This window comes from Vipera ursinii (genome assembly GCF_947247035.1).
Source record: "Vipera ursinii genome assembly, chromosome: 15".
Lineage (NCBI taxonomy): Eukaryota > Metazoa > Chordata > Lepidosauria > Squamata > Viperidae > Vipera > Vipera ursinii.
Genome location: NC_139528.1, coordinates 4,364,340 through 4,378,214, shown reverse-complemented (window position 1 = coordinate 4,378,214; position 13,875 = coordinate 4,364,340). Strand labels below are relative to the sequence as shown.

Genomic DNA, 13,875 nt, shown 5'->3' with positions numbered 1-13,875 from the left:
TCCCCCAATCTCCCCTGCAGCCCCCCCCCCCGAGCGGCGGTCGAGAAAAAGCAGATCCTACTCCTTGGAAGTATACATTTAAAATGCAAAAGAAAATAATGGGAAAATAAGGGAGGGGAAAGGGAAAGGGGGGTGGGGAAGTGTAAGGCAGAAGGGAAAAAGAAAGGAAAAACGTTGACTTCCGACTCCTTTTGGTGCAGTAGAGTAAGGTAATAGCACAAAACCTCGATTATTTACTTTTAGATAATACAGGTAAGCCCTCGACTTACAACTGTTCATTTAGTGACCAAAGTTACAACGGCACTAGAATAGAATAGAATAGAATAGAATAGAATAGAATAGAATAGAATAGAATAGAATAGAATAGAATAGAATAGAATAGAATAGAATAGAATAGAATGTAGAGTAAGAATAGAATAGAATAATGGGATAGGATAGAATAATGGGATGGAATAGAATAGAAATAAGAATAGAATAGAATAGAATAGAATAGAATAGAATAGAATAGAATAGAATAGAATAGAATAGAATACAATACAATACAATACAATACAATACAATAATGAGATAGGATAGAATAATGGGATGGAATAGAAAAGAAATAAGAATGGAATGGAATGGAATGGAATGGAATGGAATGGAATGGAATGGAATAGAATAGAATAGAATAGAATAGAATAGAATAGAATAGAATAGAATAGAATAGAATAGAATAGAATAGAATAGAATAGAATAGAATAGGTCGTAAAGTCGAGAAATGCTTGCAATATACATACTAGCCGTCTCTCTAACCACAAGCCTATCAAATCAGCCAAACCCCAAATCAAAGTTTCTTCCTTCCCCTCCCCCACCTCCAGCACAAAGCCCAAGAGAGGTTCCCAAGCCGAAACAAAAGTAATTGTGTTCTTTTTTAGCTGTCCCTGGGATGAGAAGGCTTCTAAGGGAGATTGTTCCCGCCTGGCAGGTGAGAAATGGGTCTTGCCGGGTACGCTGAGTATCTTCCTCCTTCTGCGTCTTCTGGTCCTCCGAAGAGTTAATCCTTACGCTGTGATAAGCTCGGTTACCTTCTGCTGTCAGAAGTCAATCCCTGTTCTAGTTGCCATGGGAAGGAAAAAAGACGGCTTTTGCACTGTTCTTCCTAGCTCAGAGTAAGGCGTCCAGGACCTGTCACTCTGCAGCTGTCAATCTTCCCGGCTCAAACCAAAAGAGGACAAGGTGGGCTTATGGTGAGGAAGGGGTGGCTATCTCCAAAAACCGGGTCAAGGAAAATCTGCACGGTGGCAGGGAAGGAAAAGATCGGTTTTCCTTCTTTTCATTTTTTGGCCGCCCTCTCCCCCCCTCCAATCCAGACAGCAAAAGAACAAGCTGGTTTTAATTTTATTTTTATTTTATTTTTTGTCCTCCATCCTTGCAACCTGTTTCTCTTTGTTCGGTAGCCAAAAAAAAAAAAAAAAAAAGGGAAAAATAATAAATAAATAAATGCCAAACATTTGCCCCTGGATGAGACTTCGGGAAGGCGGAAAATGTTTTTATGTTTCTCCCAGCTACAGACTTTGGAAAAAAAAAAGGTGGTGTGTGTGTGTAGGGGGGGGGACTTCCAGAGGCAAAAAGCAACTTGACGGAAAATCATCTGCCTGCCACTTGGCAAAGTTCAAGGAAGACTGATGGGAGACTTCAAAAGGATAAAAGGAAGAAATGTGGATGAGATGGCTGAACCCTTGCCTGATCCACCAGCCCGAATCCTGAAATTTGTTTTGTTTTTTTTTGTCTTGCAAACTTTTGGGGAATTGAGTCAACCCGGAATGTAGGAAAAATAACTAATTTCCCGTGGATTCTGTGGCCGGCTTTTTCAGTTTCAAAGCTGTTCCATTTTTATTTATTTTTTATTTTAATTCCATTTATATCCCGCCCTTCTCCGAAGACTCAGGGCGGCTTACAAGCTTAGCAGTAGCCTTCATTCTATGTCTATGCCTGCTTATTAGGGCTTTCACCACCACCCCAAGCGGCATTATTACAAAGTCAGCTTAATTGCGCCCAACAATCTGGGTCCTTTTCCTTTTTGCATTCAAGGACTCATCTGAAACCTCTTATCGAGAAGCCAAGAGAGGCTGAGAGCAGATCTGGGCTATTTTTTCTAGCCCCCGATGTGTGATCTCCGTTAAGATTACCCCATGGTGTTCAGGAGACATCAGAAACCTGTTCGACTCTCATCTGCATAAGCTCCGCCCTTCATTTGCATACCCCAGTCTCAAATTCTCACTCTTCCAGTGGTCTCAGAGGTTCACGCTCTGAGTATATATTCTGCAACCCCAGGAAACCGACTTACTATAGGTAGTCCTTGACTCACAAGAGTTCATTTGGTGACTGTTCAAAGTTACGACGGCATTGGGGGAAAAAAGCGACTTATGACCGTTTTTCACACTTATGACCGTTGCAGCATCCCTATGATCACAATTCAGATGCTTGGTAACTTACAGGGAGGGAGGGAGGGAGGGAGGAAGGAAGGAAGACATGGAGGGAGGGAGGGAAGGAAGGGGAGGGAGGGGAAATAAGGAAAGATTAGGGAGGGAGGGAGGAAGAGAGGAAAAAAGACATGGAGGGAGGGAGGGAGGGAGGGAGGGAGGAAGGAAGGAAGGAAGGAAGGAAGGAAGGAAGGAAGGAAGGAAAAAAGACATGGAGGGAGGGAGGGCAGGGGAGGGAGGGGGAAAGAAGGAGAGATATGGAGAGGGGGAAGATGAGGGAGGAAGAGAGGAAGGAAAAAAGACATGGAGGGAGGGAGGGAGGGAAGATGAGGGAGGTAAGGAGGAAGGAAGGAAGGAAGGAAGGAAGGAAGGAAGGAAGAACTTGCTGCCAAAAAAGTGAGGGACCCCGATCTAGGCTAATCTGAATTTTATTTTGAGAGGGCTGCTTGTAAAAAGGGGGGGGGTGCCCCAATTTTACCAGAACCCCAAAGGTTCTGCAGCTCAGACTTCAGCCCTCATAAATGCCCCCCTTTCCCCCCCCTGGAATTCATAGCCAAACCCTCATCCACAAAGAGAACAAACCTACATTCCTGGTCTGAGGTGGGCCCGGCTGTTCCGCAGCCCCGGTTTCCCTCCTTCCTCTCCCTTTTTCAAAAGTCCCCTTTTCAGCCAGGCGAGAGGCCGTTTTCCTCCCTCTCACCGTAACAATAAGCCCCCCCCTCTCTCTCTTTTCATTCCATCTCTCTCTCTCTCTATCTTTTCATTCCATCTCTCTCTCTCTCCTCTCTCTCTCTCTCTTTTCATTCCATCTCTCTCTCTCTCTCTTTTCATTTCATCTCTCTCTCTCTCTTTTTCATTCCATCTCTCTCTCTCTCTCTCTCTCTCTTTTCATTCCATCTCTCTCTCTCTCTCTCTCTCTCTCTCTCTTTTCATTCCATCTCTCTCTCTCTCTCTCTCTCTCTCTCTTTTCATTCCATCTCTCTCTCTCTCTCTCTCTCTCTCTCTCTCTCTCTCTCTCTCTCTCTCTCTCTCTCTCTCTCTCTCTCTCTCTCTGGTTTATTTTGAAATAACCAGATCCAAAGGATGTTTCCCCCCCCCCTTCCAGGAAGATGATGATGCCCGTCCTGTAAAAGCTCGACCGGGCAGTTTGTCACCTTGAAGCAAGGTCTTTCCTGCATTATTAAGAGACTTCGACGAGAGCTTCCCAGAGTCTCTTCTTGGCTTGCTCTATCTCCGCCTTTCCGATATTGGCTGAGTTATTGACTTCCAAGGGTCTCTTTCATCGGCTGCCTTGCTCCAGATTTTATCCCTCAGCGCTGTGAGCCCTGAAAGCTCCTAAAAAGAGAGAGCTTAAGCCGCCGAGAGCTGGTGCCTTTTAATCAGAATGCCAGAGCGGGAAGGGACCCTGGAAGTCATCTAGCCCAACCCCCTGCTCGGGCAGGAAACCCTGTCCCCTTTCAGACAAACGGATGTCCAGTCTCTTCTTTAAAAGCCTCCAGGGTTGGAGCACCCACAGATTCCGGTGGCAAGCTGTTCCGCTGATTTCATTGTGTCTAACTGTCTGCTCAATTCCAGGTTGCTTCTCTCCTGGATGAGTTTCCATCCGTTGCTTCTTGCCTTGCCTTCTGGTGCTTTGGAGAACAGGTGGACACCACCACCCCTTTTTTTTTGTGTGTGGCAGCCCCTCAAATATTGCAACGCTGCTATCGTGTCACCCCAAATCCTTCTTTTCGTGAAACGAGACAGACCCAGTTCCTACCCATCGTCGGTCCTGTTTATGACGGTTGCAGAATTCCTGGGGCCATGTGACTTTGTAACTTTCCCAGCAGGCTTCCGACGAGCAAAATCAACAGGGGGAAGCCGGATTCGCTGAATGACCAGATGATTCACTTAACGACCGCAGCAATTCGCTTAATAACCGTGGCAAAAACATTTGTAAAATTTGCACCTCACTTAACGCCTCCCCCTTGCCTAGCAAGGGTGGAATGCAATGGGAATTCCGGTCATAAGTGAAGAATGACCTGTATGCGTTTATCTAAAGATGGTATGCAACAACTCACAAAGGGGAGCACATCCCATAATAAATTTTCTACCCGGGAAACTAAGGAGAAAGTTCTTGGCAGTGAGAACAATTGATCAGTGGAACAGCTTGCCACCAGAAGCTTTTGAGAAGAGATTGGATAGCCATTTGTTCAGGATGGAGTAAAGGGACCACTGAGGTCCCTTCCAGCCCCATGATTCTAGAAGTTGCCATTTGTTCGTGTTAACAACAGAAGGAACTCACAAAATAGAACAGATTGAAACCAAGGCTGGCATTTAGAGCATTGGTTTGAACCTCCTTAAGGCAGAACATCATATATATATATATATATATATATATATATATATATGTTTTCGTAGATTCTCGCGGGTGTCTGTATGTGTAGATCTAGAGTCTCGGGTTTCTTCCCGCGTTCCTTTCATCTTCAGAAAGTTGTGGCGACGTTTCGACGAAATCCCATCCGTCATCATCAGGCCGGAGTGTTCCTCCTGCTGCTTCCAGGAGCAATGCGTGGTCTGGCTGTTCCTTTCCTTCCAACTGCCGGTGGGGCTGTGTTCTGACTGGGTGGAGGCGTGGCTGCCACCCAATCAGAAAGCAGCCACGCCTCCACCCAGTCAGAACACAGCCCCACCGGCAGTTGGAAGGAAAGGAACAGCCAGACCACGCATTGCTCCTGGAAGCAGCAGGAGGAACACTCCGGCCTGATGATGACGGATGGGATTTCGTCGAAACGTCGCCACAACTTTCTGAAGATGAAAGGAACGCGGGAAGAAACCCGAGACTCTAGATCTATATATATATATATATATATATATATATATATATATATATATATATATGTGTGTGTGTGTGTGTGTGTGTGTGTGTGTGTGTGTGTGTGTGTGCAAATTTTAACTAAAAATAGTTAACAAGCATTTGTCATATACATATACATACATACATACATACATACATATATATATATATATATATATATATATATATATATATATATATATATATATATATATATTAGAGAATGCTTCTTTCACTGAGTGGGGCTGGAATGGATGACCTCCTAAGATCCCCTCCAAATTCCACGACGAGTCTCATCACCTTTGTCACACTGAAGAGGAATGGGGGGTGGGTGTTGAAATGGCTTTTCCACCCTCCCGTTCTCATTCAGTCTGATGAAAGAGAATCTGCTTTTGAATTTTTTTATTTTTTATTTTTTTGGAAAGAAGGTAATTTTGTTGGAAATACTCCCGGGTGAAGCGTGGTGATTGTGCACTTATTTCACTGCAGAGAGGCAGTGTGTGTCTCTGTGCGTGTGCATGTCTTTGTGTGTATGCGTCTGTGTGTGTTACACATCCTCCCTTTCATGCTACAATTCTCTCTCTCTCTCTCTCTCCACAGGGAGAGAAACCTCGTCTTCTCTCTTTTTCTCTCTCTCTTCCCCCCCCCCCTCTCTCTTTTAATAAACTTACCAATTTGTCCAGAAAAACCAGGTTTCCATCTGGCAGGGAAGGAAAGATTTCATTTTAATACGGTGTGTTAGGCTCAGCAGTGGGGGCTCCAAGCTGGGCGAGATAAGGCGGGAGGGAGAGGAACAAGGGTAAGGCGAGAGCCCGCTCAACCGTGGTGTGTTTTGTTGTTGACACAACCCAGAAGGGGCAAAACACACACACACACACACACACACACATGCTAAGAGGTGCTGGAAAAAGAAATCCCCAGTGGTTGATAGTTTAGATCAAGGAGAAGGCAATTGTGCGATCCTTCTTACTCTTGTTACGCTAGGCTAAAGGAATGGAGCCCAAGCAATAAAACCACACACACACACAGACACACACAGACGCACACCAGTGCTACAATGTGGGGGCAGCAAAAGATATAGCTTCCCGACAGATAGAAGAGAATATTGATAGCTCGGGGTTGAAATGAAGGTGTCCTGTTGAGTCCTTGGTGTTCTCTAAGCTTGGTGGTTTCGTTGCAGACATCTCATGACCCAACTAAGCAGCATCATCAGTGCTAGAAGGGAGTGAGGTTTGTGGAGTGGCGGAGAAGGAGGACGGGTAGAAGAGGAGGAGGAGGAGGGGGATTGTGGGGGTTCTGGGTGCTGTCTGAGCTTGGTGGTTTCCTTGCAGACGTTTCATTACCAGCTTAGGCAACAGGATCATTGCAAACAGTGAGAACGCTATCAATAACATCAACACTGATGTTGTTACCTAGTTGGGTCAGGCGACGTCTGCAAGAAAACAGTGCGTTCAGAGGGCACCAAGATCCCAATAGTTGAAACCTGAGCTACATCTGGCCTCCTCCACTGAAAAGATAATTCTTCAGGACTGTATTTATATAGTGACTGTTTTCTTCATCCTGTCACCATCAATCTGGGCTCGCAGACCAACATTTCCAAGTTAAAGTCCCCAATCTCTCCTTCTCGTGTGTGTGTGTGTGTGCGTGCGTGTGCATGTAGGTGTGTCTGTGGTCTTTAGGTATCTGAAGAGCACCAAGTTGAGGAAAGAAGAGAAATTCAGGCTGAAATTTAATCACACTGGAAGGAGCGTCACGGATCATTTAATCTCAGCTTCTGCCAGGCAACATTTTGGCTATGATAGCATCCTTGATTGACAGCCCTCCGTGGGAATCATCCTTAGTCATTATCATTTACAACTTTTGCTAATATACAGTGACGTGTTTTGCACACATCGTTCCCTAATACTCCTACTCCTCCTTAACACACACACACACACACACACACACACACACACACACACACAGAGGCACACACACAAAGCCACACTTTTAAAAGCACAATTTCCATGTATGCAGTTTCAGGGCAAAGCTGTTCAGCTTGGGAAGATCACACCATTTGGATCTGCCCTAGGCACCCTCTTCAACCCAGAGTTCAGTAGATCCCAGAGGATCGGACTGAGCTTTAATATGGCTGAAGCAAGCTCAGTTTTGTGGGTCAGTTCTGACTCTCTAGCATCTTTTCCACTTTAAGTCCCGCTGAAAGTTCTGCCACAACCGAAAGACAAAATTATTTTTCCTAGGAGAATTTCTCTGTTGGTGTTCATGTCACCAGATTTTTAAATCTTTCAAAAAAAAAAAGGGATTGAATATTATATACAGGTAGTCCTTGACTTATGACCACGACTGAGCTCAAAATTTCTGTTTCTAAGTGAGACAGTTATTAAGTGATTTCCCCCCCCCATTTTATGACCATTCTTGCCACAAGTGAATCACTGTAGTTGTTAAGTTAGTAAGACAATGGTTAAATGAATCCAGATTTCCCACTGATTTTGCTTGTTTAAACGGTCGCGAAAAGGGATCACATGACTCCAGGAGACACTGCGACCATCATAAATACGAGTCAGTTGCAAAGCATCTGAATTTTGATCACTTGACCACGGTCGTAAGTGTGAAAAACGGTTGCAAGTCGCTTTTTCCAGTGCCATTGTAACTTTGAACGGTCACTACATGAAGTGTTGCAAGTCGAGGATTACCTGGCTGTAAGATATACAGCCACTTCTTAAGTCTTGGAAGACTTAAAAATCTGATGACATCCTGTCTCCCCTCTTAGAATATTCCTGAGTCCCAGGAGTTAGCTTTATTTTAATCCAACAAATTATTATTAAGAATAACAATACTGAAATAAAAATGATGATGGAGAAGGAGAACGTGGCTAACCACATGCATTTTTTTCCTCTCCTTCAAACTAAGGCTTTACAATACATAAGAACAAAAATGAAGAGAGGAAATTAAGCAAAAAGAACCAGGACTGTCTAATAGTAAAAAATAAATTCAAAACCAAGGATCAAAAGCCTGAAATGTAGCAGGCTCATTAAACATTAAAAGCTTTCAGAATTTCAGTCTTCATTTGATGTACGGTCCAAACATTTCTGCCAAACACTGCTTTTGCATAAATTGAATCCCGAAGATTTCCTTTCTCTCCCTTTTTCCCCTCCAATTGTTAAAATTACAAATAATTATAGCATAAAAGTCCTCGCAACTGTACGCCTAGCTGAAAACGTTGTGGAAGCTATTATTCTAACAGTCAATCAATTACAGGATCCCTCAATGCTTTTAATCTATTAACTGGCTCTGTTTGGCTTAATTAATTAATTAACTAATTAGTACAAATATTACTCTTCCGATATAGGTGATGTTATCTAAGATGACAGTTCTTCCTTAATTAATGTAAGGGAACAATATCCAAGAGGGGAAGGGGCTGAAATCAAGAGGCCTCTGTTCGGTTTCATCCAGATCATATCCCTGTAATAATCCACTTTTCATAAAAAATTATGGCTGAATTGCCCTGGATCAATTTTCCAGTTTTAATCGCTCTCAATTAACAATTTATAATTTCATTAGCTTGCTATTAATTTCTATTGGTGTCATGTTAGCTCTTTGGTAACATAACTTGGTGTTCAAACCTTCTCCTGTGGTACAACAGCCTTGCAGGGGAGTCTGTTATATTTATTTCATCCAGCTCTCCATTGGGCATTTTATTTAATCACAAGGCTGACACCCCATTTTAACTCCGGGGCTTAAGTTGGCACTCCCCTAAAAAGGGGAGGCGTTTAAATATTTTAAACAAGATTAAAACTTGTCTTAACTCACTAATTAGAGCAGAAGAGGTCCTTGCTGTTTAGCCGTGTCTGCTGAAGCAGAGCTGATCCAATTTGCAAGAGTCGTTAATGATTTCATCGCAACGCTTGTGATGTGGCAACAATCCTGGCCACAAATGTCAACGACGTTACAGGTAGTCTCGACTTAACAACCCTTTAGTGGCCGCCATTCGAACGTACGGCAGCCCTGCCAAAGGGGATGCATGACTGCTCCTCGCATTTATGACAGCTGCAGCAATCCCCACGGTCACATGATCAAAATTTGGGCTGTTGGCAACGGCCGTGTATTTGCGACGGCTGCAGCATCCCAGGGTCACGTGACCAAGCATAATGCCTTGCGATGGTGGCTGTGAGTTGAGGAAGTCTCTATATTACAATAACTTGCCACCGGCTGCTCGGTTCCATACAAAATCGATTATTGCGCCAAAGTCTGCTAAAGTCTCGAAAACATATAGATGACCTCTGGGGTCAAGCTTTGGTCCACGGAGTCCCGAAATCGGGGGAGGATTTGATTTGATTCTCAAAGAGATCCCCAAACCCTCAATTTGTACCAACCCTGGATCAGAATTCACGCTTTTCCAGCGTTTGTGACATGGCCTTCAAACCACCCTTCGGAAATAAACAAATCCCCCTCCAGTTTGGGGCACATTTGTACACACACACAAACAAAAAGCATCTGTTAGGAGGAGAGAGGGCAAAAAGACAACGCAGTGTTGTGTGCATTGTTTTGCTAAGGAATTCAAAACCAGGCAAGCAAAGAACGGAGTCGGGACAAGCTGGGCGGGCGTTAAGCCTAGATAAACCCTTGTTGGAACGCAACAAACTCACTTGTGCTCAGCAACAAGTTTGGAAACCAAGCTACAGGCTTGCACAAATTTCTTTGATCTGTGACTCTCTCTGAAAAAATGAAATCAGGATGGGAAGCAGAGGTGACAAAGAAGGTGGCCCACCTCCTCTTCCTCTGCCGGCGTCACCAAAATCAAGCCATCCAACATAAATATCTATCCTTCTACCCCAATTTCCCCAAACGGGGCCAGGGGCAAGCAGTCCTCGGTTTACGACAATTCAGCCCAGAATTTACGTGGCTAAGTGAGACAGAGGTTACCTTTCTGCCCCTTTTTATGACCTTGCCACAAGTGCAAAGTGAATCGCTGCAGGTGTTAAGTTAGTAAGCCGGTTGTTAAATGAATCTGGCTTCCCCCCCCCATTGACTTCGTTTGTCGCAAAAGGGGACCCTGCGACCGTCATAAATATGAAGCATTGCCCAGTGTCAGGATTTCGATCACCTTAACCGGGGTGGGGGGTGGGGAGATGCTACAATGGTTGTTAAGTGTGAAAAACAGTCGTTAAGTCACTGCGGTAACTTAGGTCGCTAAACAAACGGTGGTGGGAGACTTGTAAATTGTTCAGTCCACCCACAAAAGGGAGAAAAACTTGGGTTTTAAATCCTCAGCCAGCCCCAAAGCTCTCTAGGTAACCTTGAGGATCTTTCTCAAGGTCCTTGAAGGAAAGACGAGACATCGCCATTAATTTCCTAAAAATATCAGGGCAACAGAAAGAGAATCGCCTGATCTAGCACGAAGACATTTTGCACCAGCCGAGGCAAGAACTTGTTTTAAGTTCATTCCCTGGAGAGTGGGTGGTGGGGGGGAAGGAGGCAGTTTCTTGACCTTAAGTCTCTCCTTGCCATTCCAGGTCCTCCATTTATACCTCAATCAAATTATTCACGCTCTCTTTTCGGGAATCCCCCGCCCTTAGCCTCGATGCCTTTCCAAAAAAAAAAAAAAAAAAAAAGGAAAAGATAATGCTTAGAACTTGAAGGTGACAAAAGATAACAGTCTTTCTGGTAAAGAGAGCCTTGGAAGATCTCTTTGGCTAATATTTATTTATTTATTTATTTATTTTTAGGGGGAGGTGAATTGGAATCAATTCAGATCGGAGGCAGTTGGGAAATTGAGCCGAATCTCGTTCCAAACTGAATCCGGTAAAAGAATTGCTTTTGGGGAAGGGGTGTGTGTGTGTGTGTGTGTGTGTGTGTGTGTGTGTGTGCACGCAAACCCCCTGAATGGTTTTAATAATCAATTGAAATGCATCCAATGGGAACCGATTCAGTAGATAGATCAGACAATCAGATCAGCTCTTTCTACTTGGTAACAGAGCTACCTGAAAAGAATTTTGCAAGGCTGAAAGAACAGAAGAACAGAGTGGGGATGGGACCTTGGAGGTCATCTAGTCCAACCCCCGGCTCAAGCTCAGGAGATCGACCTATACCCATTCTGGACAAATGGCTGTCCAGTCTCTTTTAAAAAACCTCCAGTGATGGAGCACCCCTAACTTCTGGAGGCAGGCAGTTCCACTGATTAATTGTTCTGTCAGGAAATTCCTCCTTAGTTCCAGGTTGCTTCTCTCCTTGATGTATATTTCTTTGCTGGTTTCTACAAATAAAAACTCATTGGACTGCAAAGTTCTGGAGAACTTCAAGGCTTTCCGATGTCCCTCCTCCTTCTTGTTGCTGACTGGATCTGTCCAGCTAGAAAATAAAGTGTTTTCTTCCCTCGGATAAACACAGTTATGTTTTCCAAAAGTAGGAATTGCCCGCAGACATAGCCCCTGTCAAACGTATCATCAGTTTAAATTTGCTGGGATAGGGGAACCGTCAAATCAGATTGCGGCGTTCTCAAAGAGATGGGGAGGAAGGCAAATGTTAAACAGATGCTCTGTGTGTATGTTTGTGTGTGTGTGTGTGTGTGTGTGTGTGTGTGTGTAGTACGGGCGACAATTCTCTATTTTAAAAATGAACAACTACAAATTCCAGGATGGCATCCATCCCTTCCCACCCCTGAGGTTGCAAAATCTGTTAAGAAGTGGCCATTTTTTTTTGCGAGAGGCGAACATAATTAAACAGGCGACTAGAAAGAAATCGAATTAGCGATATTTAATTGTAACTCCAATCTGATGCAAATGAAAACCAATCCAATTTGGGTTTGGTCCTGGCTGGTTATTCCTGCTGCGTCTGGAAATGCAGCTCCATGACTGCTGTTTGAATGCCAAGAATATATATTTTGTGTGTGTGTGTTCTCCCTTAATGCTTGTTTTGGGCGAAAGGGAATTCCGTTTCCCAGCCTCTCAAGCTCCGGATACGTTTCCAGAACTTCTGGTGGCAGGTTGTTCCACTGGTTAAATTGTTCTGTCAGGAAACTTGGAGGCCTGCTCTTAAACGGATAGCCCAGTTTGGCTGCTCGAAGTTATAACGGCACTGGGGGAAAATGTGACGCAGGACCATTTTTTCCCCATACATATGCAGCATCCCTGCGGTCACGCGATCAAAACTGAGACGCTTAGCAACTGACTCATATTTATGACGGTCGCAGAGTCACGTGAGCCCCTTTGGTGATTTTCTCACCTGCAAAGTCAACGGGGGAAGCCAAACTCGTTTTACGACCACGTGACTCACTCAAGAAACCGGGATTGGCTTGACGAATGTGGCGAGCGAGGTTGTAAAATGGGGCAAAACTCACTTAACCGTCTCGTTTAGCGACAGAAATTTGGGGCTCGTTTGCGGTCGTAGGTCGAGGACCTGTGATTTGATGTCTTTCAAAGAGGAGGCTAAAGACTTTTCGTTTCTATTAGGGTTAGTGTAAAGGGCGGGATGTTTTATGTGACTCTTATTAAGGCTGGTTGGGATTTATTTTGGATAAATTATGGATGCATGCATGTCACTCAGCATCGTCAGGCTCCCTTTAAATATGTATGGCCCTTTTGTTTGCGTTCTAAATATTGGCTTTTGTGAACTAATAGGGCAGCATTTGTAACAACTGTGGGTTTTTTTTTCTTTTGATTGCTGCTACACCCTGGAAAAGGCACGTAATAAATTCTTATTAGAAGTAATGAACAGTGAATTTACCCGGCACTTGGTATGCAAAATGACATTTACACCTCTGATCGGAGAATAAACAGGACGCCATTTATGTAAAACAGAGGGGGTGTAGGGGAAAAAAAAAGATTTCTGGGTGATTTATAGCTTGTCAGCTGAGATTTCTGATCTATCTGGTGGATAGAGAGGCCTTCCTGTAATCCACCACCACACGCTTTCAAATCCAATCAAGGTCCCCCAAAATAATTGTTAAAAGAAACAAAACTGCCCAAATAGTGCAGTGACGTTTTTTTCCACAGCTTTTTATCGTTGTTTTTTCAAAAAAAAACAACAACACACACACAAAAAACGACCCCGTGACCAACTTAACAAGTGCAGAGAGAGATTCCCCTTAACAGCTGTGGCAAGACAGGTCGTCAAATGGGACAAAGCTGACTGAACGACTCTCTCGCTCGGCCGTGGAAATTTGGGGCTGAGTTGCCGTCGTAAGTTGAGAACTACCCGTAGAGAAGAACAGAGTGGGAGAGCTCCCAAATCCTCCGAAAGGTCCTTTTTCTGCAGCTGAGTTTTAGGAGCTGAGCTGGTTTTTCTTGGCAGGGACGGGAACCAAGAAAATTGAAGCTAGCTTGAAAAAAAAAGCAATTACTGTGCTGGATAGTTCCCCCCCGCCCCCCCCCCCCCCCAGGGCTGCCAAGTCTGGATTCCTTTGGTGTTCCCACCTGCTTGAGGCCAGACTGTGTGATCCTGGGTCCCTGCAGGATCTTGTACTTATTCCAGCAGCTCGCTCTCTCTCTCTCTCTCTCTCTCTCTCTCTCTCTCTCTCTCTCTCTCTCTCTCTCTCTCTCTCTCTCTCACACACACACACACACACACACACACACACAC

The 13,875-nt window shown here is 44.3% G+C and overlaps 1 protein-coding gene across 1 annotated transcript in view; it reads right to left on the bottom strand.

The window, feature by feature from the left end:
• CADM3 (cell adhesion molecule 3) overlaps positions 1–13,875 on the bottom strand; it is a 74,771-nt gene that overhangs the window by 17,457 nt on the left and 43,439 nt on the right. The gene's annotated exons all lie outside the window — the stretch shown is intronic.